At 47.5% G+C, this 27,588-nt stretch overlaps 1 protein-coding gene across 11 annotated transcripts in view; it reads left to right on the plus strand.

Moving 5' to 3' along the window:
- Positions 1-13,297: 13,297 nt before the first annotated feature.
- The window catches only part of RFX2 (regulatory factor X2), a 98,569-nt gene continuing 84,278 nt past the window's right edge, over positions 13,298-27,588 (plus strand). For 4 of the 11 annotated variants that reach the window (XM_067032959.1, XM_067032960.1, XM_067032961.1 and 1 more), the window contains exon 1: positions 13,384-13,468. The gene's annotated coding sequence lies outside the window, so the exon portion shown is untranslated. Of the gene's footprint in view, positions 13,469-27,588 lie in introns of all 11 variants that reach the window. The other 7 variants (XM_067032969.1, XM_067032965.1, XM_067032964.1 and 4 more) reach the window with 7 other exon arrangements.

Here is a 27,588-nt window from a genome sequence, read left to right on the forward strand (position 1 = left end):
GTATATATGTACCACATCATCTTTATCCATTCTTCTGTCAGTGGACATTTAGGTTGCTTCCATGTCTTGTCTATTGTAAACAGTGCTTCAGTGAACATTGGGGTGCGTGTATCCTTTTGAACCAACAAGGACCTACTATATACCACAGGGAACTCTGCTCAATATTATATCACAAACTAGATGGGAAAAGAATTTGAAAAAGGATAGATACGTGTATACATATCACTGAATCACTGTGCTGTATGCCTGAAATTAACACAACATTGTTAAGCAACTGTACTCCAATATAAAATAAAAAGTTATTTCCTGAAAAAAAAAATGTGATGTTTTCAGTCATGGACAGTTCCAAGTGGAAGAAATCCATCTTTGGAATCATTCGATGCTGAAGTTTCAGACTGAGGTTCTGGGAGGCCAAGTGCTCCATGGCGCCCCCTGCCTTTGATCAAAACTGCTCCCCTTTTGCCTGTCCGACCCCAAACCCAGTCACCTAATCCCGTGCTCGCTCCACACCCCACAAGCCTTCTGTGGGAACACATCTGCAGCTTCGTCATGAGATGATGTGAGGCAGAGAAATTCATTTCACAGCCAACTCCTTGGAAATACACCAGGACAATTCCTTTTTTTTTTCCTCTTTTTTTAAATTTTATTTTTGTGTTGGCATATAGTTGATTGACAAGGTCGTGTTCATTTCAGGTGTACAGCAAAGTGATTCAGTTATACATACATATATATCTTTTTTTTTTTTCAGATTCTTTTCCCTTATAGGTCATTACAAAATACTGAGTAGAGTTCCCTGTGCTATATAGTAGGTCCTTGTTGGTTATCTATTTTCTATATAGTAGTGTATATATGTTAATCCCTAACTCCTAATTCCTCCCTTCCCCCACCAGGACAGTTCCTAATAGTAAACTGCATTTCCCAAGGTGAGGAGTGTTAGTAGGGGGAAATAGGTCACTCGGTTTCATAGGTTTGGGAAATGCAGTTAGAATTAACATTTTTTTACTAATGGCTTTTTTTTTTTTTTTTTTTTTTTTCTGATACTAGTAACCTCTCTTGGGCACCTTCAGTATCCCTGGCACATCATTACAGAGCACATCCCAGTGAACTCCGACAAGGTAGGTCTTCATCGGAAACCTTTTTTTTTTTTTTTTTAACAGACGAGGAAACTAGGGTTAGAGGAAACTCTAACCCTAGTTACTGGTATATACTGATACATACAGAAGAGGAAACTAGGGTTAGAGGATTACGTGACTTGCCCTTGAGTATGCGGCTAGCATCAAGAACCCAAGTCTGAATGGTTCCAAAGGCTGGGGTCCTAACTCGGATACGATTGCAGGACTTCTCAGGGCCTTTTTTTTTTTTTTTTTTTTTTTTTTTTTTCGGTATGCGGGCCTCTCACTGTTGTGGCCTCTCCCGTTGCGGAGCACAGGCTCCGGACGCGCAGGCTCAGCGGCCATGGCTCACGGGCCCAGTTGCTCCGCGGCACGTGGGATCTTCCCGGACCGGGGCACGAACCCGTGTCTCCTGCATCGGCAGGCGGATTCTCAACCACTGCGCCACCAGGGAAGCCCCTTCTCAGGGCCTTTAATAAGCTCCTGGGCACTGGCATCTTTTGATCACGGAGCCCTTTCTTCACAGTGTGTCTGACTACAGTAAAGTAAGACTGTCTGTCAGCACAGGGTAGCAGGGACTCCATAGCAACCTGTCTGCAACCAAACCTACACCTACAACAGCTGGAGTGACCAACCGTCTGATTTGCCGAGGGCTGAGGTGGTCTCTGCGACATGGAACTTTTCAGGTTAAAAAAAAATTTTTTTTTTAAATTATTATTCAGATATAATTCACATAGCACGAAGTCCATCATAGTAAATTGTACAATTCAGTGATTTTTAGCATATTTAAAGCATGGTGCAACCACCCCTACTGTTTAATTCCAGAACAGTTCCACTTCCCCCAGTGGAAACCCACACCCTTGTATCCATTTAGCAGCCCCTCAGCTCCTCCCTCCCCAGCCCCTGGTAACCACGAACCCACTTTCTGTCCTATAGATTTGCCTCGCCTGGACATTTCACCCACATGGTATCATACAGTATGTGCTTCTTTGTGACTGTTGCACTACACTTAGCATCATGTTTTCAAGGTTCGTCTGCATAGTAGTGAGTATCATTGCTTCACTCCTTTTTATGGCTGAATAGTATTCCATTGTGTAAATATACCACATTTTGTTTATCCATTCATCTGTTGATAGACATCTGAGAGTCCTTTCCAGTTTTGGGCTATTATATATGAGTAATGCTGCTGTAAACGTGCGTGGACAAGTTTTCGTATGGACGAATGTTTCCAATCCCTTTGGATATATGCCTAGTAGAATTGTGGGGTCATATGGTAACTCTGTCTAATAACTTCTTGAGGAACTGGAGTTTTCAGGGTTTTTTCCTTTTTCTTTTCTTTTTTTTCTTTTTTGGCCACACCTCACAGCTTGTGGGATCTTAGTTCCCCAACCAGGGATCGAACCTGGGGCCCCAGGCAGTGAAAGCACCGAGTCCTAACTACTGGACTGTCAGGGAATTACCCTGGTATTTCAGTTTTAATAGCAGGGAAGTTCTAGGGGAAATCAGGACAAGTTGGCTACACCTTATAAATGATTCCTCCTTGATGTCACTTGCCCCGGAGCTTTAGGTAAGAGGGCAAAGCAATCCAAGATACTGCCTTCGGTACACCCCCGTTGCTTCCACTGTTACCCAACTTTTCTGGTTCTGTGGCTCCTGTGCTGCAGACTCTGCCATTCTCCCTCCAAACTGTGCCCTACATCGTCTTCCAAAGATTGCTGTGTGTTTAAGCAAGCAAAGCCTTGTCTCAGGAAGGGACAGAAAGCAGAGTCCACTAGGGGGAAATGTCAGCCTTTCCTCCATCCACTTGGAAGCCCTGGGTGTCCTGTGTCAGCAGGGACCCGGCACTTTTTGATAAGGGATGACTTGGGCCAGAATAGGAATATGGGGGGGGGGGGGAGCTAAGAGTGACAGAATAGAGGCTCGCTAAGTCCTGAGCCAAAATCCCCTGCTGGAAATTCACACCTGTTTTCCTTCTGCCCTAACATAATATAGAACCACTGTTTGAGTGGGAAGTTGTGGAATTACAATAAAAAGCTAAGGAAGAATCTCAGAGCAACCCTTCCATATCTTTTCTGGATTATAATCAGAGGCTTAAACCCCTTCCTACAAGCACAGAATTGCATTCTTTTCGTCTACATTTTGCTAACGGAAGCGTTTCTGCGAGGTTTCTGCCCACCTAGCCTTAAGAGATTTGGGGCAACGAAAGAATAAAAGGCAGGGTCTTGAAGAGATATTTGTACACCCTTGCTCATAGCAGCATGAGTCACAGCAGTCAAGGTAGAAGCAGCCCAAGTGTCTGTTAATGGATGAACGGATAAAATGCGGTCCATCCACACAATGGAACATTATTCAGCCTTAAAAAGGAAGGTGATTCTGACACACGCTACGACACGGATGAACCTTGAGGACATGATGCTAGAAGCATCATGACAAAAGGACAGATACTGTCTGATTCCACTCAGAGGAGGTCCCTAGAGGAGTCAGATCCACAGAGACAGGAAGTAGATGGTGGTTTCCAGGGGCTGGGGGAGGGGCCGGGGAGTCAGTGTTTCATGGGGACAGAGTTTCAGTTTGCAGGATACAGAGTTCTGGAGATGCATGATGGTAGTACAAAAATGTGAATGTACTTAATACCACTGAACTGTACACTCACAAGTGGTTTAAATGGTAACTTTTCCCAGTTTTTTTTTTTTTTTTTTTTTTTTGCGGTACGCGGGCCTCTCACTGCTGTGGCCTGTCCCGTTGTGGAGCACAGGCTCCGGACGCGCAGGCTTTGCGGCCATGGCTCACGGGCCCAGCCGCTACGCGGCATGTGGGATCTTCCCGGACCGGGGCACGAACCTGTGTCCTCTGCATCGGCAGGCAGACTCACAACCACTGCGCCACCAGGGAAGTCCTAAATGGTAACTTTTATGTTATGTATATTTTATCTCAAATTTTAAAAAAAAAATTTTAAAGATAGGTTCGGACAAGGAATTTTTACCTGCAGGCTTGGCATTCCACCACCCATTTATTCGACAGTGATTTACTGAGGAACAAGCTGTGTTCCAAGCCCAGTTCTAGACCAAGGTTTCTCAGCGTCGGGGCTGCTGCCTTTGCGGCCACATCATCCTCTGTGGCGGTGCCGTCCTGTGCCCTGTAGGGATGCAGTGTGCCCCGCGTCTACCCGCCAGACGCCAGTGGCTCCCCCTCCCCCAGCTGTGACATCAAAAGTGTCTTCAGACATCGCCCAGTGTCTCACAGGGGGCAGAATCATCCCAGGTGAGATCCTCCCCGGGTTAGGGGATTCCAGGGACCCCCCAGAAGACACTGCATTCCATAATCATCTGACCTGCGGAGGCCCTAGGGTGCTACCCACGTTTGAAACACACAGAGTGTCTGGGGAGGGAGAGAGGAGGTCACTCACAGATGCTGGGGGTGGGAGGCACCCTGCTTTACACGGCTTAACACATTGGGAATTCATTCTAGTGCGCGGTGCGAACTGGGGCGTCAGACTCAATCTTTCCCCAGAGGCTCAATGCTGGGTTTCTTCGTCTAGGCACCGTTGGCATTTGGGCCCAGATAAATCGTCTGTGGTGGGGCCATGCTGTGCACTGCGGGGTGTTCAGGATCATCCCTGGTCTCTACTGACTAGATGCCAGCAGCACCCCCTGGTCATGACTGCCGGAAACGTCCCCAGACATTGACAAGAGTCCCCCTGTGAGGCAGAGTCACACTTGGTTAGAAAAAAAACCTCTGCTTTACAAGACTCTCCTGTGGTCCAGTGGCTAAGACTCCAGGCTCCCTATGCAGGGAGCCCGGGTCCAATCGCTAGTCAGGGAACTAGATCCTGCACGCATGCCTCAGCTAGGAGTCCGAATGCTGAGACTAAGAGCCCTCACGCCACAACTAAAGATCCAGCATGGGCTTCCCTGGTGGCGCAGTGGTTGAGAGTCCGCCTGCCGATGCAGGGGACGCGGGTTCGTGTCCCGGTCCGGGAGGATCCCACGTGCCGCGGAGCGGCTGGGCCCGTGAGCCATGGCCGCTGAGCCTGCGCGTCCGGAGCCTGTGCTCCGCAACGGGAGAGGCCACAACAGTGAGAGGCCCGCGTACCGCAAAAAAAAAAAAAGAAAGATACAGCATGCCGCAACGAAGATCCCACATGCTGCAGCTAAGACCCAGTACAGCCAAATAAATAAATACTTTTTTAAAAAAATCAGTGAAACCAAGAACTGGTTCATTGAGAAAAACAAACAAACAAGCAACAACAACAACAAAAAAAACCTCTGCTTTAGAGGATAGAGATGAGAGTAGACAGAAGAGGTCCCTGCCCTGCTGGAATTTACTGAGACTGGAGGACGGGGCTGGAAACTGAAATTTCAACTGGGGCACCAGGACCGAAAGGTTCTGGAATTCCACAGGGAGGTGCCAGCCCAATGAGTAGGTTTTCAGAGGAAATAACTGAGAAGGAGGTTCCCAGCTTTAAAGGCTGTTCACCTATCCAGAGGGTACAGAAGGGTGAGAGTGGACATCGTAAGAGAAATTTTTATTTTTTTAATTTAAAAAAATTTTATTGTCTATTGGAGTCTAGTTAATTAACAATGTTGTGTTAGTTTCAGGTGCACAGCAGAGAGATTCAGTGATACATGTACATGTATCTCTTCTTTTTCAAATTCTTTTCCCATTTAGGTTATTACAGAATATTGAGCAGAGTTCCCTGTGCTATACCGTAGGTCCTTGTTGCTTATCTATTTTAAATATAGCAGCATGTACACATATCGATCCCAAACTTCCAATCTATCCCTCCCCGCCATCTGTCCCCACCTAATAACCATAAGTTTGTTCTCTAAGTCTGTGAATCTGTTTCTGGTTTTTTTTTTTTTTTTTTTTTTTTTTTTGGCTGCACTGGGTCTTAGTTGGGGTACTCGGGATCTTTAGTTGTGGCATGAGGACTCTTAGTTGCAGCATTTGGACTACTAGTTGTGGCACGCATGTGGGATCTAGTTCCCTGACCAGGGATCGAACCGGATCCCCCTGCACTGGGAGCATGGAGTCTTACCCACTGGATCACCGGGGAAGTCCCTCTGTTTTGTTAATAAGTCCATTTGTATCATTTTTTTTTTTTAGATTCCACATATAAGTGATGTCATATGATATTTGTCTTTCTCTGTCTGACTTGCTTCACTTAGTATGATCATCTCCAGGTCCATCCACGTTGCTGCAAATGGCACTATTTAACTTTTTAAAGGGATGTCTTGGCAGACTACATCCGGGGTGCCGAGGGCTGGGTGAACAGAGGGGTCTGGTTGCCCCTCCCTCCGATCCTGGGCAGGGGGACTTGAAGGGCGTGCCTTGGCTCCAAAGAGACTCCCTGGGAGCAGGGGGCGGGTGATGCTCCCATTCCAGGGAGGCGTGCTGGACCGGTATCCACTTCCTGCCAGAAGCTGCAGGATGAGAGAAGGGCTGGTTGTCTGTTTTGATAGCTGAGCCAAGGCAACTTGATGCTAAATCAGGATGGGCTTGCAAACAGAGGGTTTGTTTGGGAAGAGGTGTTGTGTGTTTCTCGGGAACTAGATGTGCTCAGAGAGCCGGCGTGGGGGCATCTAAGATCTTGTCCTGGAGCCTGTTCTGGTATCTCTTCGCAGAGGATAAGCACGCCATGGGGCCTGAATTCCTAGGGACCAGGGAGAGTGGAAGTGGCGGTCAGTGTAGTAGGTTTGACCGGGTAAAAGGAATGGCAGGTGGCAGCCCACCCACCAAGATGGGACGGGGGGTGGTGGCTTGTATCCAGGACAGCTTCCCGAGGTCTCCTATGCTTGATTTATTGCTGTGCTGTTGCCGTCTTGAAGTTCATAATAACTTTCGAACGGGGATCCTTCTCCACTACAGATAGACAGGGCAGGTGCAGCTCAGTATTTTATCTCCAAAGACTTTAGACTCCTCCCAGGAGCTAATAAGCAAGAAGGGAAATGTGCAGTCGTGTTTGACATCAGTGAAAATCAGTCCATTGGATGAGAGAGCCTCGATGTCACAGGCTGCTGCTAAATTTCTGAGGAGGTTCCGCTTAACCAAACGGCTACGGGTTATTGGATTTTTCTTAAAAACTGACCAGGCAGGGTCTCAACCTTGTCTTGTCTTTCTATGAAGGACGACTGTCACTTGACCAGCTGAAGGCTGCTGCTTCCGGCCATCAAACTGGAGTAACTCCATACAGTGAGTTTTGCGCTAAGGCAATCAATGCATTCCTAAAAATCACTGCCCTGGGCAAAATTACAGGAGAAAACACACAGGGCTGGCTTGTGGGTGAAATGGAGTTAGGGTGACAATACTCAAAAACTTCGTCAGTGAGTTACACACCTGAGTTACAACTAAAAGGAACCTAATTAATATGGTAGCAGAGTCTTTTAATAACAACTTCATTGAGATATAATTCACATGCCATGACACTCATCCTTTTAAAGTATGTAATTCAGTGGTTTTTAGAACATACAAAGACTTGTGCAACTATCACCACAATCCAGTTAGAATATTTTCATCACCTTAGCAGCACCTCCCCATTTCCCCTCCTCCAACCCCCGATGACCACTAATCAATCTACTTTTTGTCTCTATGGATTTGCCTCTTCTGGTCATTTCCCATAAATGGTATCACACAATATGTGCCCTTTTGTGACTGTCACCTTTCACTTGGCATCATGTGCTGAGGGTTCATTCATGTTGTAGTGGATATCAATACATCATTCCATTGTATTGCCTAATAAAACTCTATCATATGGATTTACCATATTTTACTTACCCGTCTATCTGTTGGTGGCTATTTGGATTGTTTACTTTGGGCTGTTATGAATAATGCCACCACGAAAATGTGTGTACAACTTACTGTGTGGATATATGTCTTCATTTCTCTTGGGTATGTATACTTAGGGCTGAAATTGCTGGGTCATATAGCCATTCTATGTTTAACTTCTTGAGGAACTGCCATATTGTTTTCTAAAGCGGCTGTACCACTTTACATTTCTCCCAGCAGTGTATGAGGGGCTCTGGTTTCTCCACACCCTTGCGAACGCTTGTTATTACCTGTTTGGGGTTTTGCGGTTTTTTAAATTATAGTCATCTTAGTAGCTGTGAAGCAGTATTTCATTGTGGTTTCCATTTGTATTTCCCTGAGAACTCATGATTTTGAGCATCTTGTCACGTGCTTGTTGGCTGTTTGTATGTATATCTTCTTTGGAGAAAAGTCAATTCAAATATTTTCCCATTTTTAAATTGCTTTTGGTATCGTATTGAAGAAGCCATTGCCAAACCAAGGTTATGGAGATTTACTCCTATATTTTCTTCCAAGAGTTCTGTAGTTTTAGTTCTTACACCTAGGTCTGTGTGATCTATTTTAAGTTAATTTTGTATATGGTGTGAAGTAGGGGTCCAACTTCATCCTTTCGCATGTGGCCATCCAGTTGTCCCAGCGCCACCTGTTGAAGAGACTATTGATAATCTTGGCACTCTTGTCCAAAAAAATCAATTGATTGTAAAACTGTACGTTTATTTCTGGACTCTCAGTACTGTTCCATTTATCTGTGTGTTTAGCCTTATGCCAGTATCACACTGTAGCTTTGTAGTAAGTTTTAAAATGTAGGAGTGTGAGTCTACCAATTTTGTTCTTCTTTTTCAAGATTGTTTGGGTTATTCTGGGTTCCTTGCATTGCTTTATGAAGTTTAGGATCAGCTTGTAAATTTCAACAACTACAACAAAAACCCAGCTGGATTCTGATAGAGATTACATTTAGTCTCTAGGTCAGTTTGGAGAATATTACCATTTTAAGAACATTAAATCTTCTTAATCATGAACATGGGATATCCTTTGATTTCCTTGGGACTTCTTTAATTTCCTTCAATGCTGTTGGTTTTTTTTGTTTGCTTGTTTTGGTTTTGGTTTTGGTTTGTTTGTTTTCATTGTACAAGTCTTGGCTTCTTTCATTAAATTCATTCCTAAGTCTCTGGTTCTCTTTGAGTTATTGTAAATTGAATTCTTTTCTTGATTTCATTTTCAGATTGTTCATTGCTAGTGTATAGAGAAGCAATTGAGTTTTGTATATTGAACTTGTATGCTGCAACTTTGCTGAATTCACTTATTAGTTTTAATAGCTTTTTAACGGGTTCCTTAGGATTTCTACATACAAGATCATGTCATCTGCAAATAGAGATAGTTTTCCTGCTTCCTTTCCAATCTGGGTGCCTTTTATTTACTTTTCTTGCCTAATTACCCTGGTTAGCCCATCCAGGACAATGTCGAATAGAAGTGTCGAGAGCAGATATCCTTGTCTTGTTCCTGATCTTAGGCAGAAAGCATTTGGCTTTTCACCATTAAGTATCATTATTGATACTTAATGGTGGCATTTTTTGTAGATGTCTTTTATCAGCTTGAGGTTTTCCTCTATTCCTAGTTTGTTGTGAAAGAGCGTTGGATTTTGTAAAATGCTTCTTTTCTGCATCTGTTGGGATGATCATATCGTTTTTGTCCTTTATTCTACTAAAACAATTATTACTTTTTTAATAGTGAACCAACCAACCTTGCATTCTTGGGACAAATTCCACTCGATCATGGTGTATAAATCTTTTTATATGCTGCTGGGTTTGGTTTGCCAGTATTTTGTTGAGGATTTTTGCATCTATGTTCATAAGAAATCTTGGCCATTAGTTTTCTTTTCTTGTGATGTCTTTGTCTGGTTATGGTATCAGGATAATTCTGGCCTCAGAGAATGTTAGAATGGCCTCATGGAGTATTTCCTCCTCTTCTAATTTTAAGAATAGTTTGTGGGGACTTCCCTGGTGGCACAGTGTGAAGACTCTGCACTCCCAGTGCAGGGGGCCCAGGTTCCATCTCTGGTCAGGGAACTAGATCCCACATGCATGCCACAACTAAGGAGCCAGTGAGCCACAACTAAGGGGCTTGCGAGCTACAACTAAGGAGCCCATGTGCCACAACTAGACCCAGTGCAACCAAATAAATAAATATTTAAAAAAAAATTAGTTTGTGAAGGATAAGTGTTAAATCTTCTTCAAACACTTGGTAGAATTCATCCATGAAGCTGTGTAGTCCTGGGCTTTTCTTTGTTGGAAGTTTTTTGATTACTGATTCAATTTCTTTACTTGTTAAAAATCCATTCAATTTTCTATTTCTTCTTGAACCAGTTTTGTTAATTTGTGTCTTTCTAAGAATTTCTCCCATTACATCTAGGATATCTAATTTGTTGGCATACAATTGTTTATAGTATTATTTTATCATTTTTATATTTCTTTAATGTTGATTGTAATGTCCCCTCTTTGTTTCCTGATTTTAGTAATTTGAATCTTCTCTCTTTTTATCTTGGTCAGCCTAGTTAAAGTTTTATCAACCTATTTGATCTTTTCAGAGGAGTAACTTGTGGTTTTATTAATTCTCTCTGTTGATTTTCTAGTCTCTATCTCATTTACGCCTACCCTAATCCTTATTATTTCACTCCTTTCGCTAGCTTCAGTTTTAGTTTACTCTTATTTTCCAGTTTCTTAGGGTGGATAGCTAGATTACTAATTTGAAATCTTTCCCTCTCTCTTTTTTTCTTCAACATAGATGATTATAGCTATCAAGTTTCCTCTACTTGAGCTGCATCTCATAAACTTTGGTATGTTGTGTTTCATTTTTGGTCATCTCAGAGTATTTTCTAACTTCCCTCATGATTTCTTCTTTGAGATAGCAGAATTTTACACCTGTTCAGTGGGGAAGAAATACATAAATAATACTGCAAATATGGAATCACGTTGGGACAAATTTGCGTTCTCAAAACAAGAGTTATAGCAGAATGAACCGTACAAGAAGGCTCCAAGGTACCTCCTGTCCCACTCTGAAACTTTTCCCCTCACCTCCCCACATCCAGTCCATCAGAATGCTCTCCAAAACATACCTCTAATCCACCCATTCATCTCCACCTCTGCTACCAGGTCCCTAATGGAGGTCACCATACCTTTCAGTCCAGAACTGTAACAGACTCCCGAGTTCTCTGTCTTTCTTGTCTCCTGCAATCAATCTATCCTGCATGTAGTGAGCTTTTAAAATCACAAATCACAAATTGGAGTACGTCTGCCCCCCACTTAAAACCCTGCAATGGCTTCCCAATCTGATGAAGACCATTTCCCATGGCCTATGGGACCTCAAATAAAATGACCCCCTCCATCCTCTGACTCACCACCCCCCACCCACTTTCCCCTCCCCATTCACTCTGTTCCAGCCACGCCCAAGGACCTGCTTTTTGTTTCTTCCACATGAGTTTCCACCCCAGGGATTTTTAATTCCTGAAATGTTCCTTTCCTCTTCCTCATTATTCTGACCTTGGCCCAAAGGTCACCCCCTCAGAGAGGCCTAGGGTGACCAAATTTTCCCACTTTGTCTGGGAATTTTCCAGATTTAGCACTGAAAGTCCCACGCCCTGGGAAACCCCATAATCAAACCATCTGGGTTGGCCACACTTCAGAGGCCATCCCTGGCTGTTCCATCCAAAATAAGCCCCACCTACTCACCCCCAAGTTACTACCCTGTTACTTTTCCTATAAGTGTGGGACTTGTGTCCCTAGAAGAACAGTGCCTGGCAAATAGTAGGCACTCAATAAGTATTTTTAACTAAATTAATCATGGAAGGACAGAAACTGATTGCTGCAGTCTTAAGGTTAAGATTCCTTCACACGAAACTCTGCAAGAAGCAACCCATTAGAACGTGGCAAAATCAATTCAGCAAGTCACCATCAGCATTTTCATTAAAACAAAACAGAATAAAAAAAATCAGCATTACCTAAAGTATCATGTCATGAAAATGTTTTTGTCATATATGTGTTTGTGTGAACTGGAGCTCTGAGTAAAATATACTTCCTGCTATGCCTTGTGGTGAAAAATGTTTGAAAACTACCCATCTAGTGGTCAAGGGTGTGGGATTGGGCACCAGACCACAGGAGTTCGAAGCCCGTACAAGCTGTTTGATACAAATTCACTCATTTTTTTTTCCCGGCCTCTGTTCTCTGATCTGTAAAACGGGGATAATGCATACGATTTTTTTCAGGATGTGATTGTGAGATTTAACTAAGAAAAATGCTTAGATCACTTTCTGGCATATAAGGACAATTTAGTTAATGCTGACTTATATGATTACTTGTTGAATGAGTGAATGAATGAGGCTGAAATCTAATCTTCCCTTACCTTACCCTGCCTGCCTTTTCTCAGAGCAAGCTTTTTCTCCTTGTGTTCCAGGCCCTTCTTCCAAATAACTATATATGTTTACTTTATTATTCTGTTTATTGTCAATCCCCCCCCCCCGCCAAAAAAAAAAACTCTGAGAGGGTCCCTTGTTTGTCCCATTCAAAAGTTGAACCTACTACCTGGGGGTAGGGAGGAGGGGAAAATGTCGGCAAACGTTTTCTGTGAAGTACCAGATAGTAAATATTTTCGACTTTGCTCATGTCATCCCATCTTTGTGCAAATGCTCAAGTCTCTAGTACCCAACTCTGTCTCTATGGGACAAGTTTCCGTGTCCCTTAAAAGGAATGGGGGAAGCTGTGCTCCAAAATACCTTTAATTACAAGCACAGGCAGGCAGAATTTGGCCCGCGGGCCATAGTCTGTCAGTCCTTAAAGGAGCTGAAAATACTGGATTCAGTAAAATAAAATAGACTTTCATATAGTTTCCACGTGCCACGAAAGAGTCTTCTTTTGATTTTTTTTTAACCACTTAAAACATATTTTAAAATTCTCAGCTTGTGAGCCATGAAAATAAGGCAGTGGGCCGCATCTGGCCCGCGGGTCGGAATTTGCTGACCCCGGCCCTAGACTGTGCCAGGACGCCCGACAATAAGCGAAGGCTCCCGGGTCAACAAAACTCGGCCTTCCGGGAGCGGCGCAACCAACACCCGGCCCGCGCGCGCCTCCAGCCTACCAGCCCTCCCAAGCGGCGCCCGCCTCCCTCCAAGCCCCGCCCTCCTTCGGGGCGATTGGTCGAGCCTCGCCCTCTTCCTCGCCGGGGAACGCCCCCGCTGACAGGTACTCCGGGCAGCCAATGGGGAGCTGCAGAGTCTTGCGCCCCGCCCTCATCGCGCCCGTTGGAGGCGGGCCGTTGAGGGGGTGGGGCGTGGAGCCTGGTAACCGTTGCCGATAACAACGCCCCGCCCCGTCGCGGCAGGCGGGCAGGCGGCGAGAGGCAGGCGGGCGCCGGGAGCGGGAGGAGGAGCGGCAGCCACCGCCACCGCCGCCGCCATAGAGACTGTAGCCGTGGAGACTGTTACTTACCAACGGGGACCAACACGCAGCAGCCGCCACCGCCGCCGCAGGAGCCGTTGCTCGAACTCCCGGCCGGAACTCCAGGTGACCGATGCGACCGCCCCGGGCCCTGCCCGGCCGAGTACGGGGGGCGGCAGGGATCCCGATCGGGGGTCGGGAAGCGGGCAGCGCAGTCCCTGCGGTTTACCCCAAACGTACGGGATGGCGCGCCCGCGGGACCTCCCTCCGCACCCCGAGTCCCGAAAGCGCGGCTGAGTTTGGAGTGGCCGTGGTCCCCTTCTTCCTTTTAACTAAACTCGGGGAGCGGTGAGGACCCATTGGCTCACTTTTTACAAAACTTCCTGAGTTGGGGGCTCCCAGGGAACCGTCTCCTGAAGATCCCCGTGTTGAGGGTGCCCCGGGAAGCCCTCTCAAGCTTTTACCTTCAAACTCCCTGAATGTGGGGCTCCTGGGGAACCTCTTCTCACTTTCGTTCTCCAAATCCTTAAGCTGGGGGTGCCCGAGGACCCCTCTCTCACTCTTTCCCTCAAACTCCCTGAATTGGGGGGCGCCTTAGCAGCGCCTTTCGAACTCTGACATTTAAACTCCCTGAATTGAAGGCGCCTGGGGGGGCTCCTCCTGTTTACTCCCCAAATCTCTGAAATTCGGGCGCCCCTGGGACCCCTCTCACCCTTAAACTCAAAATTCTTGAATTGAGAGGGCCTAAAAGATTCGTTCTCACCTTTACCCTCAAAGTCCTGAATTTGGGGTGTCCTGGGATCATCGTTTTGACCCCGTTCCCAAATACTGAATTTGAGGGCTCTCTGTAACCCCATCCTCACTTTCAAACCAAAAGTCGGTGCACTGGTCTAGGGGAAGAACCCCTTCCCTCCTCACTTTTTGACCACGAACTCCCCGAGAATCGGGCTTCCCAGAGACCCGTTTCTCACCTTTTCATCAAGAATCCTCGCGTTTAGGGCTCCTCGGATACTCCTCCGCTCTCTCCCTGGTAACCCTAAGTTCCCAAGTTTGGGGGATCCTGGATCCGCCAGTCCCTCCACGCCCCTCAGGAAGCGCCTACGCACCGCCGCAGCTCCCCTATTTGGACTGATCGCGAAGCAAGAAAAGTTTCACCGAAAGGGTTGTGGGTTTATGTTTTGGGGTTTTTTTTAAATTTATTATTTTGTTTAAAGAGCCCAACTTGTGGGCCCACACTGCTCGGTGGCATTTTCTCCGCGGGTTGTGGGAGTGCGCGGGGGGGTGTGTGTATGTGTGAATCCATCCCCCCACCCCTGACCCCCGAAAACACGCCCCCCTTCAAATGCTCTTGATTCCTTTTCTTTTCCCTCTGGGACAAGCCGCGGCGCTCCCTCCAGGCTTCGTCCCTGTTGGTTTTTCTCGCTGCTGCGCTAAGAAAAGTTGCGTTTCCGATCCTAGTGGCTATTTCAAGGGCCCCCGGGGCCCAACTGCCCCTGCCATTCCGGCGGCGGCGGGGGTGGTTCATCGTCCTAATTTTAACTTCCCGGTTGCCCCGCAGGAATGAGGGAGAAGGGCAGGATGTAGCACACAAGTCCAGGGCTGCCTTTCCGCGGAGACCTCATTCCTGCTTCTGGTGTTTTAATTATGCACCGCCCCTCCCCCCCCCCCCAACATACAATTATTTTCTTGCTTTGTGCATTGAACTGTCGGTGCAGACTGTCATGAGTTTTCCCCCCGTCCAATCAGCTTTATCTCTGCAAATCCAGAATAGCAAACCTGATAGAAGGCTCTCCGTGTCAACTAAGACTTACCCAGAAAAATCAAAATAATGACAACAACGACAACAGAAAACATTAATAACAAAAACTTTTTTTTTTGCCTGCACATATTGGCAGCACATTTTTATCTTGTTGCATCATAATCTGAAACATTATTTGTTTGCTCATATTGCTATAAAGACCCTTGCCCTCTGTGCCAGGGAGTACCAGGAGCTGGTCACCTGTTCTTTCTCCCACTCCAGTTTAAAAACTTGAACTGACTCTAAAATAACCCTAGAAATGGCTACTCACCTACTCTGGCCAGAGAAAAAGAGTGTATGGTACCACCCCACCCCCCAGGAAAGGAATTTGATTTCCTTAATTACTGGTGCTAATTTTGCCAACAGGCTTGGTAGAGTATCGGGCGGGACTTGGTAGACTTTTTTACGAAAGACTTCTAATAATATATGATGGAAAAGATAACTGGTTCCGGGATCCTGTGATGTTCCAACTGATGTGGGTCAGGAATGACTGCAGAAACAGTTTGCCCCTGTGGTAAAAGCAATATGAACTGTTTGCCTCTTTAGGTGCATTCCTCTCATCCCAGATAAACCTCTGAGATGCTCAAAAGGGGAGTCCAGGAGGAGAGGGGCAGAATTATTAATGACCCCCAGTAACAGAACAAGTCCTTTGAAATTCAGTTGATATGTGCTTTCTGGATGCAGGCCACATATCACCTTAATATTCATCTTTAACCATGTTTATCACTGAAGCACTGCCAGGCTGGAGTTATTCACCAGAAATGCAGATGCTGGGAAATTGTTTATCTGGCTCTTATTCCTTAGATCTAATTTGTAGTTTCAGATTCGAGTTAAAATTAATTAATATTAATCTATATTTAATTAACTGAACTTTCATTAATAGTATATATAATTGAGTCAACATTTTAAATGTGCTTGTAGGATTTTTATAGTCACAGGTGGTGGTTTTGCTTGTAAAATTCCAGAGCCAGAAGGAACCATATCTTATAGTATATTTGGCTCTTTTTTTCCCTAACATCTTTATTGGAGTATAATTGCTTTACAATGATGTGGTCGTTTCTGCTTTATAGCAAAGTGAATCAGCTATACATATACACATATCCCCATATCTCTTTTGGCTCTTTTTAATTAATGCAGGTTGACCACTTACTGAAATAACGTGCCCCCCTATACACACCTACTTATTTGTAAAATGTGAAACTTTTTTCAAAGCAAGGGAAGTTCTCGGAGAAACTGCCTCCCTTGTCAGGACCCTCACGGAACCCAAGATCAGCAAAGGACTTCTTATAGGAAAAGACAAGAGAGAAGGAGAAGCTTAGGAGAGGAAGACCCAGAATTAAGGGGGCATGTGGGATAAAGAGTGGGGGCAGAGGATGGGGGGCCGAGCCGTGGAGAGCCCACCCCCTGGGCTGGCAGGCTGCAGCTGCTGAAGGTGGTGATGCTGACAGGCAGCGTAAAGTCAAGGGCTTAGTCCCCCCGTCTGCTCCTCTGAAGGCTCCGAGCTCCCTTGGTGGACAGCAGCCGGCTTCTCCCGGCTGCTCAGGCCAACACGTTGGAGTCGTCCTCCAGCCCTCTCTCTCTCAAGCCATCAGCAAAGAGGTAGAGACCTAGAATCTGACCACGCCTCGTCACCTCCACCACCAGCCCCTGGGCCGAGCCACTTGCCCCGATGATTCCAGCCTGTTCACCAGGGATCGTATCATGTCCTGTTGGGATCCTCAGATTGGATGAATGGGGTCAGGGGCCAAAGGAAAGGAAAAACACAAGTCCCAGCCCTGGGTGCTGCGGGTGTGGGCTTTAGGGCCCCACAGAGAAGAGCTTAACGTTTATTATTAGCTCTGTGACCCCAGGTGAGGTTGGGCATCAGTGAAAGAGAAAATCACTTATATGGTTTTGATATTAGAAATAATACTATAGGGAATTCCCTGGTGGTCCAGTGGTTAGGACTCTGCGCTTCCACTGCAGGGGACACAGGTTTGATCCCTGGTCAGGGAACTAAGATCCCACAAGCCATGCAGTGCGGCAAAAAGAAAAAAAAAAAAAAAAGAGGAAATAATATTATAACTGTTTAGCCCAAGTCCTGGCACAGAATAGGTGTACAATGGAGTGGCTATTATTATTGTTGTTGTTATTTTTATTATTAGAACAAGCAAACAAGCAGTGTGGCCTGCCTGGGGTGTTGTGTTTTTTTGTTTTGTTTTGTTTTTGCGGTACGCGGGCCTCTCACTGCTGTGGCCTCTCCCGTTGTGGAGCGCAGGCTCCGGACGCGCAGGCTCAGCGGCCACGGCTCACGGGCCCAGCCGCTCCGCGGCACGTGGGATCTTCCCGGACCGGGGCACGAACCCGTGTCCCCTGCACCGGCAGGTGGATTCTCAACCACTGCGCCACCAGGGAAGCCCTGGGGTGTTTTTTTAATTTTGGTTTCTTGACCACCAAATGCTGAGGAAACATTCAGTAAGTACATCTGGCTCGATTGAGTGGGTGAGCCTTCCACTGTCTGTTTTAAGGTGGGAAATACCCTTCGATTGCACAGAAATTCTCTGGTACAGATATGGCACTCTGCAAGCGTTAAGTGCTAGGCAAAACCAAAAAACAACCCCAAAAGTGTCTCAAAAGTCCCACATCTTGGTTGGGGTATACTCCCAAAACATCACACTTCCAGACAGGTTTTGCCAAGCAGCCAGCTCTGCAGGCAGAACCTGCAGATGAGAAAATTTAAAACTGGTTTCCCCTCTCCATTAGTGCTGGCTCTTAGGTGTCAATCCTGTCCAAGTCTGGAAATCAGCCACTTGGAGGTGAGAACAGTCCTGGTCTTCATGCCAGCATTTGACCGGAGCAGACAGCATGTCCTTCCTCCTTGCTACACCTTACTTCTTGTTTCCTGAAGTGCATTCCTATTTTATGATACATAGGTTTTATATGTTTTAAAGCATGGTTTCATGCCGTGGCAACCTCATTTTAAATTGTGGTCAATTCTATGAATTTACAAAAAAATACAGTTGTCTTCCCAAGCCTGTAGATGATACATACAGCAAGTGGATTTCAGATGCTGTGAATCAGATTATACCTGCCATAGTCCATGTTTAAAAATGAAAGAAAAAAAAAATTGGGCTTCCCTGGTGACACAGTGGTTGAGATTCCGCCTGCCGATGCAGGGGAACACGGGTTCGTGCCCCGGACCGGGAAGCTCCCACATGCCGCGGAGCGGCTGGGCCTGTGAGCCATGGCCACTGAGCCTGCGTGTCCGGAGCCTGTGAGAGGCCACAGCAGTGAGAGGCCCTCGTACCGCCAAAAAAAGAAAAAAGAAAAAAAAAATTCTAAAGCCATTAAAAATCTAGAACTTACATGTGATGGCCAATATAGTGATTATTTGTCATTTACTATGTAACAAAGCCCAGATATGCTATATATAGTAAACCTGTTTCTTCTAAGATCTCTGTAGTTATTTTGAGTGTGTGTGTGTAAGAACTGGGCTACTGGTGTCCAGGGAAGTTCTTCAGGAGGTGACAGGTGAGCTGAGACTGTCATGATGAGAGGGAGCAGCCCTGTGCTGTTCAGAGGGAAGAGCCTTCCAGGTGGGGTGGGGTGGGGGGCAGCAGGTGCAAAGGTCCTGCGACAGGAGGAGTCAGCTGGGCCTGGTCGGAGCAGAGAAAGGTGGCTGTGTGGCTGGTAACTGGTGAGCAAAAGGAGGAGAGGCACAGGGCCCCAGAGGCCACGGGGAGGACTCTGGCTGCTATTCTAAGTATAAATTAAGTTGTTAGGAGATTTCACCTCTGCCTGTAGCTGTCAGAGCCGCGGCGTCCAGTCATTTGCTGGAAAACCTGCTTTCTGGACCTCTGCCATTTCTTCATCACTCATTCATTCATTCCTTTCTGAGTCAAACACTATCCTATGAGGTTACAGAGACCAAAGACCAACTAGGAGAGGGCAACAGTTTCAGAACGGGGATGGGCTAGAGGTCTCTCTAGGGCATGTGTGTGGCAAGCCGCTTGGCTGGAGGGGGGCACGAAAGGTGTCCAAGAGGAGGCGGGCTGGAACGGAGTCTTGAAGTACAAGCAGACTGGTGGGGAGAGCCGTGGTGTGGCTGTGGTTTCTGGAAGCCGAGTGCCGGGTACAGGGGAGATCGGGCCAGAGAGGACAGGTGTCGGCACACACAGCCTGTTTTTAGAAGCAAAGTTTCACTAGAACACAGCGACGCTCGTTCATTTCCATACTGTCTCTGGCTGCCCTTTTGAGGCCACGGCGGGGTTGACTATCTGCGACCGACATAGAACGTGAACCGCAAAGCCTAAAATATTTACTGTCTGGGCTTTTACGGGGAAAGTTTGCCGACCCCTGGCTGGACGAGGGGGACTCGTTTGGTGCTGGGCTGAGAGGTTTGCTGGGGAAGCACTCTGTGATCAGATGGGATTTTGGAAGGTGTAGCGAAAGGTATAGCGTCTGGAGGATGGCGACGGAGAATTAACAGCTGCCGCGGTCCAGGCCCAGGGCGATGGCGACCTGGCCGACAGCAGCAGCCAGGGGTGCTACCTGGGGACAGAGCTGCAGGGTTCTGGGGGCTCCGAGGACTCGGTGACTCTCTTGGGACCAAGGGCAGGGAGGAGCCCTGGGCAATCCCTGGGTGTCTGATTTGGGGGATCAGGTAGAACAGGCCGCTTCAGTGAGTCAGGGATCCTGGGAGAGGCTAGTGGGGCGGAGAGGGGTAATGCTTTCAGGCGTGGGCTTGGCCAGCTTGAGATGTGCGGGGACCAGCCAAGTGCAGGCAGTTTCCTGCCAGGTTGCTGGATTTCAGGGTCTGGAGACAGCGGGGGACGGTGCGGGGGGACGCGCAGTCCAGGCGGGAGGTCAGGATCCGGGAGCTGTCAGCACGTAATTGGTCATTTCAGTCGTGAAAACGGATGAGCTCACTCAGAGAGGCGGAGAGTGAGAGGGCCAAAGGTAGAACCGTCATATTTCAAGGAGCAGGAAACCAACGAAGAGTCAGAGGAAAGTGGTTTTTTACAAAGTGATGGCGAAATATAATGACATAAAATTTACCACTTTAACCAGTGTTAAGCGCACATCTCAGTGGCATTAAGGACATTCACATCGTTGGGCAACCATCCCCACCGTCCGTCTCCAGAACTTTCCCATCTCCCCAAACTGAAACTCTGTCCCCAGGAAACACTGGCTCTCCAGCCCCTCCCCCAGCCCCTGGCCCCCAACCATCTACTTCCTGTCTCTACGGATGTGACTTCTCGAGGGGCCTCCTGTGAGTGGGACCAGGCGGTATTCGTCCATTTGTGTCTGGCTTCTTTCACTGATGATCTCAAGGGTCATCCATGTTGTAGCAGGTGTCAGAATTTCCTTTCTTTTTAAAGCTGAATAATATTCCAGTGTGTGGATGGACCACATTTGTTTATCCTTTCATCCCTCAATGGATGTGTGGACTGCTTCCACACTTGGCTACTGTGACTCATTCTGGACAGAGAAGATTTTGCAGCACTTCTTAGGTGAGGGGGGAACCTGGGAAGGGGCTCTGAAGGCAGAGGTGGAGGTAGCTAAGGACTGAGCCCCAAGTACAGCGAGGCCCGGTAGACACCAAAGCGGTCATCAGATGGGGACAGTCTCCTGGCAGGAAGGGGAAAGGACGCGTCCCCACAGGACGACAGAAGGCTTGGCTCAGGAGCGCCTGTCTCCTCGGAAAACTGTCGAAATCACACTAATGATATAGAAGCCCATTCCCGAAGTTGCAGCAACACTTAATTATGCTTGTATTTTACAAACGCAAACTGTTTATCTTTTTGAAATAGTGCCACGTTTCCAGGATATGTTTCTGTCCAAAAGGTGATCCATGGGGGTAAGGCCAGGGAAGCAGTTTCCCCCCCAGAATCACCAGCCCACAAAAATCCACCCCATCCAGGGAGAACCCAAAGAAAACACCACCTGGAGCTTTCCCACCTCGCCTGTCCTTCTCAGAATACGTACAGATGGAGCCTGCTTGGAGGAAAAATAAATTCGGAATTCCAGACCCACAGAAAACAGCTTGAAGGATGTGCTTTGATTTTGAAAAGAATTCTTCATTTTCTAGAAGAATTCACCATACTGGGGACCTCTTTATATTTTTAGAGCTCTCTAGGGTTTCCATCTGTTCAGCAAATATTTGTGGGCCCCAAATATCAAACATCCGAGTTGCTTAGAATTAGTCGAATACTTAAGTATATTCATAGATCGTCATGTGGAGAGTTACAAGGGGAGAAGGTGCTAGAGAAATTTTAAATTGTTAGCCACCGTTGGCCACTGACATTCAGGCTGGAAGTTAAAGCGTGAAGTGGGTATAATTCCAGGGCTCATCAATTGTGTACATCGTGGTATGGTGGTACGGCCAACTCTTGACAAGCAGGTGTGAATAGAAGCTATTTCTGGAAGCCCTGTAACCATGGAATTCACCACTGGCCTAAGTCCACAGCTGGCCGAGCCTTTGTCACCTGGCCTGTGCTCCCTAAGGAGACTCAGCGGGCACTGGAAGAGACTCACCGATGAGCAGTTTTCTAACTGAACAAACCACAGGGTGACAGAGTGAGACGTGGTGGCCGGGCAGCACTGTGGGGCCTCTCCCAGATTCCGGGTAGGGAGCTCCCCGGGGCGCAGCCTCGCTCCTGCCTCTCTTCTAGCCCCAGTGGCCTGAGGAGCTCAGCCTTCCTCTCCAGTTCTGGAAGCAGGATTTCTCCAGCCTCTAGCTCTACAGCAACAGCACACTCAGAATCACTCCCAGATCCTGCGCGGGTCCGTGTGCCTTTGGCTCTCGGCTCTCACTTACCTCTTCATCTCCTCCCAGTCCACCCCACCGTGGCTCTCCTGGGCCATGTCAGGGGGAGAGGATGGGCACATTCTCTCTGCTTTTTGTAGCCAAACAGATGGACTGGCCCCTCCCCTTCGTTGTAACCACACCGTACTTAGCTCGGCATTCAAGGCTCGTCTCGGTCCAGCCCCATCTCCCCTTTCGTTGCCTGTCTTTCACAACTTCTCCAAATGGACTTGCCACGCCTTAAACAGGTCTTAGACTCGGGTTTCCCCTCGCTCTGAAATGTCATTTCTGCTGACGAAAAATCTTAGCTCTTCTCCTACGCTCTTTCGCCAGGGACCCGTGAGATGTTAATTGGTGAGCTAAGTGGGGAAACAGACTAGGCCAGGTTTCTCCAACGCATCGCCATTGACTTTGGGGCCTGATCGTTCTTGGCGGGAGGGCGGGGAGGCCGTCCTGGGCCTCGTAGGAGGTTGAATACAGCATCCCTGGCCTTCACCTGCCAGGAGTGCCCACCCCTTGGCAAATGTCCCCTGGGGGGCAGAATCACACCCTAGTTAGGGACCCCAGGATTAATCAGCCAGAAGTGCCAGGGCACATAGATTTCACATCCCAAGACGACATGGACGTGCCGTAGTGGTTTGCGTGTCTCATTTCCTGTTCTCGGTTGTGAGCTCCCGGGGGACAGGGACAGCTGTCCCTGCCGCACTTCCCACAGCTTTGTACTTCACACGTGAGTGAATCAAACACTTGAGCCCAGAGAGCTCCTTAGAGGGCGAGGCCTACATGGAGTAACAAAGCAAAAAATCACAAACCTCTTGCCCGATGTCTGCTAGCCGTCAAAACTCCATGTTTTTGATTCAGCTTAGATTACACTCCAGCCCTTTCAATATGTAGTTTTCCTTTACCAAATCCCCAGAGAAATTTTAATCAAAGACCCCTGCTGTTAATGGCCTCCCCTTTTGGCCCAACCAAAATTGCAAGACAAGATCTTTTCCAGAAAGCAGGGATCTTCTTGGGAACATGGAGTCTTACCACCCAACTGCTGCCAGGTCCCAAACCCAGGAGCCCTGTACACGGTGGACAATGTTAAATGCCTAATTCTGTGTCAAGCTGATTGCAACGGCTCGATTCATATTTGTTTGCTTTGGAACTTTTCAAAGATTTCACTCTGTTAAAAAGTCGATTTGAAACAAACGTACTTATGTCTGTTAGATTTATTTCACCCACAAAACATGGCACTCAGAATTTGTGGACTGAACGAATTCTCCTTTCTGCAAGGTGATAGGGCCACTTGTCACTGTTTGGAACCAGCTTTTGCAGCGGCTCTGGCCATTTGTGAAGGGTACCGTGTGCCAATAAAACTTCATTTATGGGCACTGAAATGTGAATATCATGTCATCTTCATGTGTCACAAAATATTTTGACTCTGATTCTTTTTCAACCATTAAAAAATGTAGAAATTATTCTTAGTTTGTGGACCGTACAAAACCAGGCAGCAGACTGGGCCGGACTTGGCCGTGGGCGTGGCCCGTGGTTTGCTGACCTCTGCCCTGCGATAGAGGATGGAGTCCAGGAGCGTTCACAGCCTGTTTTCCCAGAGAACCCCAGGTCCACGCCCTCCGCTTCTCCTGCCTCCCCACCCGCATGACACACACACCTTCCTGTGCACGGCGCCTGCTCTTGAACTGGCCCCCCCTCCCTGTCTACCCCCGACCCATGGAATGGTCCCGCCTGTCCCGCAAGCATCCAGGATGGGACCTTCCCAGGTTCCCCGCCCCAGGGTTTATGGTCCGAAGTTCCACCTGGAGTCCACACCTGTCACCTTTGCCACGGAAGGAGTTATTTGTGTGTCTCCTTTCCTGTCTCACGCAGGGTAAGATGCCTGAGGACAGACCAGGTCTGTCTCTGTAGGGCACCAATTAGAGTAATTATTTGTTGAATTGACTCGAGTTCTTACTAGATCAAGATCTGACCGAGCTCTAAAATCATTTCGCTGACTTTCTAGTAAAACAGGGGCTCGTGAGAGATTTGCAGTTTCCCGGTTGGGTGGTTTATTCTAGGCGTCCCCTGGATCACGATCGTCCAGCGGAGACATAATGCGAGCTGAGCTGTGTGTGGCACCTCTAGTAGCCACGTGCTAAAAAGTAAAAACAGGTGAAATCAATTTGAACGGCATATTTTATGTAATCCAGTATCTCCAAAGTATTGTTGTTTTTTTAACACGGCATCTATATGAGACAGTTTTTATTGAGGTAGTTCACGTCCTTCTTGGCGTGCGAAGTCTCTGAAATCCAGTGTGTAGTTTACACCCGCGGTGCGTCTGGGTTCGCGAAGACCGGCCACATTTCACGAGCTCAGTATCGGGCACTGTGGGTAAAAGTTAAAATGAGGGCAGGCATTACCTTTAGGTCATCCCTACTCTTTATTTTTAAAAAAAATTTTATACATCTTTATTCGGGTATAATTGCTTCACAGTGCTGTGTTAGTTTCTGTTGTACAACAAAGTGAATCAGCCATACGTATACACACATCCCCACATCCCCTCCCTCTTGCGTCTCCCTCCTTCCCAGCCTCCCTATCCCACCCCTCTAGGCGGTCACAGAGCACTGAGCTGATCTCCCTGTGCCACGCGGCTGCTTCCCACCAGCCATGCATTTTACATTCGGTAGCGTATATACGTCCATGCCACTCTCACTTCGCCCCAGCTTCCCCCTCCCCACCCCCGTGTCCTCAAGTCCATTCTCTATGTCTGCGTCTTTATGCCTGCCCTGCAACTAGGTTCATCAGTACCATTTTGTTTTGAGATTCCATATATATGTGTCAGCATACGGTATTTGTTTTTTCTCTTTCTGACTGACTTCACTCTGTAAGACAGACTCCGGGTCCATCCACCTCACTACAAATAACTCAATTTCATTTCTTTTTATGACTGATCCCTACTCTTTTTATTTGTTTGTTTGTTTGTTTTTCGGTACGTGGGCCTCTCACTGTTGTGGCCTCTTCCATTGCGGAGCACAGGCTCCGGACGCGCAGGCTCAGCGGCCATGGCTCACGGGCCCAGCCGCTCCGCGGCACGTGGGATCCTCCCGGACCGGGCCACGAACCCGCATCCCCTGCATCGGCAGGCGGACTCTCAACCACTGCGCCACCAGGGAAGCCCCCTACTCTTTTTAAAAGGCGACCACTATTTGAGCTCCTTACTGTGTTCAGGACTTCCTAGCCTCACAGTTTGAGGTCACTCAAAGGTCTGAGTAGCACAGGTCCTCCTGCCACAGATGTTTGCCGTTTTCTAAAGTGATCATGACTGGACTTTGCAAACAAAACAGGTGTCCACTCTGGGCCGCTGGGCAGTTTGATCCCACAATTCCCTAGAGACTGTTTGGGGACTTTGAGATCCTTATGGGCAGCGCCCGGAAGTCTGTTTACTTCCTCTTTTCAATTAGGGAAGTCATATCTTCTCACTGTAGAAAAAATTCAACTAGCACAAAAAAATAAAAAGGGGAAAAGAGAGCCTCTGGCTTCCTCCTCTTCTCTGCTCCTGCCCCTTCCACCGCTGATAAAGTTCAGCGTGGATCCTTTGAGATATTTTGTGTGCAGATAAAACATCCTCACTGATACTTTCTTATTTTTTAATTGAAATGTAATTCACATATCGTAAAGTTCACCCCTTCTGTAAAGTGTACAGTGCCGTGGTTTTTCGTATATATAGTCACAAGGTTATGCAACCGTCACCACCATCTAGTTCCAGAACATTCCATCACCCCAGAAAGAAACCCCGTCTCCGTTAGCAGTCACCCCCGTGCCCCTCCCCGGCCCCTGGCAACCATGAATCCACTCTCTGTCCCTGTGGATTTGCCTGTTCTGGATGTTTCATAGAAATGGAATCTCTCACTCCGGCCTTCTGCGACTGGCTCCTCTTCCTGAGCACCGTGTTTTCAGGGTTCACCCACATTGTGGTGTGTGTCAATGCTTCATTCCTTGCACGTAGGCAAAAAAAAAAACGGATCACATTATGACCACTTTTCTGCAACATGCTCTTTTCGTCCATTATTTAGTCTGTATCTCTCCTTATCACTCTGTGTGTCTGCTGCATCTTTCTACGTTGACTGCCTGAGATTCCTCTGTATGGATGTGTCCCGAGGTATTTAATTAGCTCCTTATTAAGGGCATTTCAACGTGCCAGTCCTTTCCCCTTAACTCCTCGTCCCATTCATAGAACAGCGGGTTACAGACCTTTGGACAATCAGATGAACACGTGTGTCCTCCCCCGCCCCCCCCCGCCCCAGGAAAATGCACGATGACCGTGTCCATCATATTCTGCCCCCGATTTGGGAGGTTCCGGAGCGCCTCACCCCCTCTTCCTGGACCAGCCCCTGTCAATTCTGCTCCACCCGTTTCACAGCCCACGTGTGGCTGACTCAGCCCCAATCCATCACCACAAGCTGGACCCAGGGCTGCGGGTGCCTCAGGGGGGAGGCCCAGCCGCTCAGCCGGTTTGTGCTGACACAAGTTCACGCTTGTTGCCTTGACTCTGAGCTGAGGCTTGCGTGGCAACGGCATTCTCCCACCCCTTCCAATTCCCTGTTGGTACGTGGTTTTCAACTGCTACCTTGATGCTCCGTCAAAGCATTCACTGGCTGTGGTCCCAGCAGAGGACCTGTCCCTCGGGGTCATCACCCCCCAGTGCCGGCCGGGGGACCTGCCCCTGCTGCAGTGTGTCCTCTCGAGCAGGGACCCCCTCGTTGCAGCCTCTAGATCCTGCTCTCCAGGCTCTGTCTCTCCATGTCGTTGACTTCTCATTACTGTGCAGACTCTCTCTTTAACTCTACACAAACGACGTAAAACCAGAAATTCCGACCAAGTGGAATAAAGTTATTCATTCCTAATCGAGGCTTTCCCCCCACTTTCAAGTTAACGGATCATATTTTTCTTTATAACATCCTTGAAGACTTCTGAGGCACTAACCTAATTTGGTTTTCCTTTAGTGGTGTTTCATGGATGTGGAATCTGCTCGAAACTGCCTTGCTCCTTTATCCTCCGGTGGTGAGGTTCACTTGCGTGGGGCAGGCAGGAAGTCTTCACTTCTCTCAACTCCCCAACGGGGACATATCCTCCTTTCAGTGTCCTGATGGTGGGAAGCCTGCCCCTAGCCGTTCACTCCTCACTCCGTTCCCCAAATCAGTTCCGTGTACGGGACACGTCTGACCAAACATTGTGGCATTTTAAAAACAGACTTTCTTACACCTTCCCGCGCGTCACGGAGTTTTTCAAACAGAAGGTCTCTTTGGGATAGTGTGTGAGGAGTATTTTTGTTGGTTAACCAAGGTGACTTCTGAAAACGTTGTATAAAGAATTCCGACCTAGTCAGTTCTCAGGCCTAACCTCTCATTGTTCGGAGCGGAGCCGCATTTCACTTCTTCTCAGGTCAAGAATATAGGAACGAGTTTAGCTTATGGAGCATCTGTTTTGCTCCTTGCCTGGCATCTGCCCACACTTGCTGGGTCCTTTTCTCTTAACTGAGATAAAATTCACATAACATAAACTTCACCATTTTTAAGGTACAATTCAGTGATTTGTAGGACGTTCACCGTGTTGTGTAACCTTCATGACTACCTAATTCTAGAACTTTCCCATCGCCCCCAAAACAGACCCTTTGTGTCA

This window comes from Kogia breviceps, chromosome 4 (assembly GCF_026419965.1).
Source record: "Kogia breviceps isolate mKogBre1 chromosome 4, mKogBre1 haplotype 1, whole genome shotgun sequence".
In the NCBI taxonomy this organism is placed as follows: domain Eukaryota; kingdom Metazoa; phylum Chordata; class Mammalia; order Artiodactyla; family Physeteridae; genus Kogia; species Kogia breviceps.